Source organism: Apium graveolens, chromosome 2, assembly GCF_009905375.1.
Source record: "Apium graveolens cultivar Ventura chromosome 2, ASM990537v1, whole genome shotgun sequence".
NCBI lineage: Eukaryota > Viridiplantae > Streptophyta > Magnoliopsida > Apiales > Apiaceae > Apium > Apium graveolens.
Window position 1 is genome coordinate 48,211,165 of NC_133648.1, and position 3,610 is coordinate 48,214,774.

Genomic DNA, 3,610 nt, shown 5'->3' on the forward strand with positions numbered 1-3,610 from the left:
TCTCTCTTGATTTAATTTCCAAAAATTAAATCCTTTAATTAATAATATTAAGAACTTTTCTTAATTAATTTATAATCAATTAAATCTCATTTAATCAATTATTAAATTTTCCAATTAATTATTTATTTCATAAATAATAATTATTAGCCATTATTAATTAATTCCTCCACCATTAAATCATTCTCTTTTTATGGTGTGACCCTGTAGGTTCAATATTAAGCCGATAGTAGAAATAAATAATAATAAAACTATTTTATCATTATTTATATAAATTCTCTAATTTATTAAATATGATTAATTAATTAATCACATTTATTCTACATCGTGAGTGATGCTTCTCAACATATCGCGACTATCCGAATAATATGAATTCACTGCTTAGAATACCAAGAACCTGTCAGTGAATAGTTACCGTACAATAAACTCCTTCTACCCTACAATGTCCCGATTAAATACAAGGCATGGATCTCGTGTCAAGCCTATCTAATTTAATCACTTGCTTACCATTTACTATGCGTAGTTCTATGCAAATTAGAAACTCCTTTCTAATTTCATGCACTCTGGCCAGAGATTCCTGAACTAGCATAAGTGGATCAGCCTTGAACATTCGCTTCCTTCACTGGAAGGGGTAGATCCTTTATTGATCATACACTATCTTCGTGTACAAATTCCTATACCCAGAAGAGCCCTAATAATTGTCCCTGGGGACTAAGAACTAAACGAAAGCATAGTTCAGTGTACACGAGATGACTATGATGATCTCAAGTCTAAGGATACTTGTACAACTATCACTATGTGAACAACTGCTGACACGTGAGTGAACTCCATCAGTTGTTCAGCTGGGCGAGTCATGTTCAATGAACTTATTCTATAATAAGCACCTACATACTAGCTATAGTGTCACCACACAGATGTCTATGAGAACAGACATCCTTCATAATGAAGCAAGCATAGTATGTACCGATCTTTGCCGATTATTAATTACCAGTTAGTAATCCTATGACCAGGAACTATTTAAGTTTAGAGTTATCATCTTTTTTTGGTCTCACTATTATGATCTCATCATAATCCATAAAAAGCTTTACTCTAAACTATGGTATACCTTATTTAAACACTTAAATAGATAAAGCCCGTAATACAAACAAAACAAGTCATTTATTAATATCAATGAAATCAAAACAGATTACATAAAAGTTATTCCTAAATCCTCATACATGATTGGACTTAGGACATATTCCTTTCAATCTCCTACTTGTACTAAAGCCAATCACTCTGGTATCTAATACCCATCTCATCTTTATGACGATCAAAGTGACTTTCATAAAGTAGCTTTTGTGAGTGGGTCTGCTATGTTGTTATGTGTGTCAACTCTAATTCAATACAATATAAGAAATGTTACCGCGCTCCCACTAACCCTTATGTACACGCATGGTTCATCTTCATTTTTGATAAAATCAAACTCTTTGCTTGTCTCATCAAAACGAATGTTCCATCTTTCGAGAAGCTTGCTTTAAACCACATATGGTTCGCAGCAGCTTACACACTAGGTTTTCATTTCCCTTGGAAAGAAAACCATCTGGCCATCTGCCAGATTACATAGTCGTAGTAAGCAGCATTCGCAAGCAAAATCTGAACTGATTTTAACAGGGCTACAGGTAAAAGTTTCATCAAAGTCAATACATTGCCTTTGTTTGAATCCTTTTGCCACAAGCCTGGCCTTAAAGGTCTCCACCTGGCCATCTGCTCTAATCATTCTTTCGTATACCGTATATATAGATTCCATTCTGGATTTCATGGCACTATGCCATTTCTCTGAGTCAACACTACTCATAGCCTCATTATAGGTCACAGGATCGTCATCATTAATGATCGACAACTCATTGTCATTCTCAATGACAAGGCCATATTACCTCTCAGGTTGGCGAGACACTCTCCCTGACCTATGAATGGGCTGTTCCACAAAAGGTTGTTCAGTCAGAACAGCTGTTTCCACTCGATCTGTAGTAGTTTGTGCTTCTTGAACTTCATCAAGTTCAATTTTGCTCCCACTGTTTCCTTCAAGGATAAACTCCTTTTCCAAGAAGGTATTATGTCTGTAGACAAACACCCGATGATCGGTGTAAAAGTAATACCCTAAAGTCTCTTTAGGATATCCCACAAAACTATATTTTACGGATCGATATTCCAGCTTATCTGGGTCAACTTTCTTGACATAAGCTGGACATCCCCAAATCTTAACGTGTTTAAGACTCGGTTTCCTTTCTTTCCATATCTCATACAAAGTTTGAGGAACAGATTTTGGAAGGCACCTTATTCAGTAAATATGCTGAGGTTTCCAATGCATAACCCTATAGGAATACTGGAAGATTTGCATAGCTCATCATGGACCGAACTATGTCTAACAAAGTTCGATTTCTCCTTTCAGATACTAATCTGGAGGAGTCCACTGGGAGACTATACCATTTACTTTGAGATAATCCAGAAACTCTCCGTTCAAATATTCACCACCTCGATCTAATCGAAGAGTTATAATACTATGTTTGGTTATTTCTCCACTTCATACTTATACTCTTTGAACTTTCAAAGGCCTCAGACTTGTGTTTCATCAAACACATATCTGAATCCAGATCTATCATCTATGAAAGTAATGAAGTATGAAAATCCACCCATGGCTTGCGTAGACATTGGTCCACATACATCTGTGTGTACCATTCCTAGCAAATCTGCAGTCCTCTCTCCATATCTACTAAATGGAGACTGCAGTGCCACTATAAAGTGAGATTTTCATCATCCCTTTTTCTTTTATTAGTTTGTTCAATCTGAAGTAAATTATGTCACACATATACAGACCATTATTTAAAGCACCACGTCCATAAAGAATATTATCTCTAAGAATAGAACATTCATTATTCTCAATAATAAATGAAAATCCAGCCAAGTCTAACATGGGAATAATATTCCTCATAATCGAGGGAACAAAATAACAATTATTTAAACCAATAGTCTTGCCCGTAGGCATATGTAAATGAAATGATTCTACATCTTCAGCAGCAACTCTTGCTCCATTTCCCATCAGTAGAATCACCTCCTCTTCCTCAAGAGTCCTACTTCTTCTTGGTCCCTGCAACAATTGCAGATATGAGAACCACATGCGGTATCTAATACCCAAGTAGAAATTTGATTTAATGACATATTCACTTCTATCATGAACATACCCGAATCAGAAGCGGTAGTCTCACTACCCTTCTTCTTCTTCAATTCTGCAAGGTAAACCTTACAGTTCCTCTTCCAGTGCCCCACCTTGTTACAGTGAAAGCAAATAACTTTGCTCTTGGGGTCTTCAGCTTTTGGTGGAACCGGCATTTTCTCACCTACTTTCTTCTTCTTGGAAGAGTTCCTCTTCCTTTTCTTAGGCTTAGGGGGAAAATTCGATTCCGCAGTCTTCAACATGTTGTGGAGTTCAGGCAGGCTGACATCCAACTTATTCATGTGAAAGTTCACAACAAACTGCGAGAACGAACTCGGAAGCGATTGCAAGACCAAGTCTTGGCTCAGCTCCCCATCCATGGAAAAACCAATTTATCCAAGAGGTTTAATCAAATTTATCATC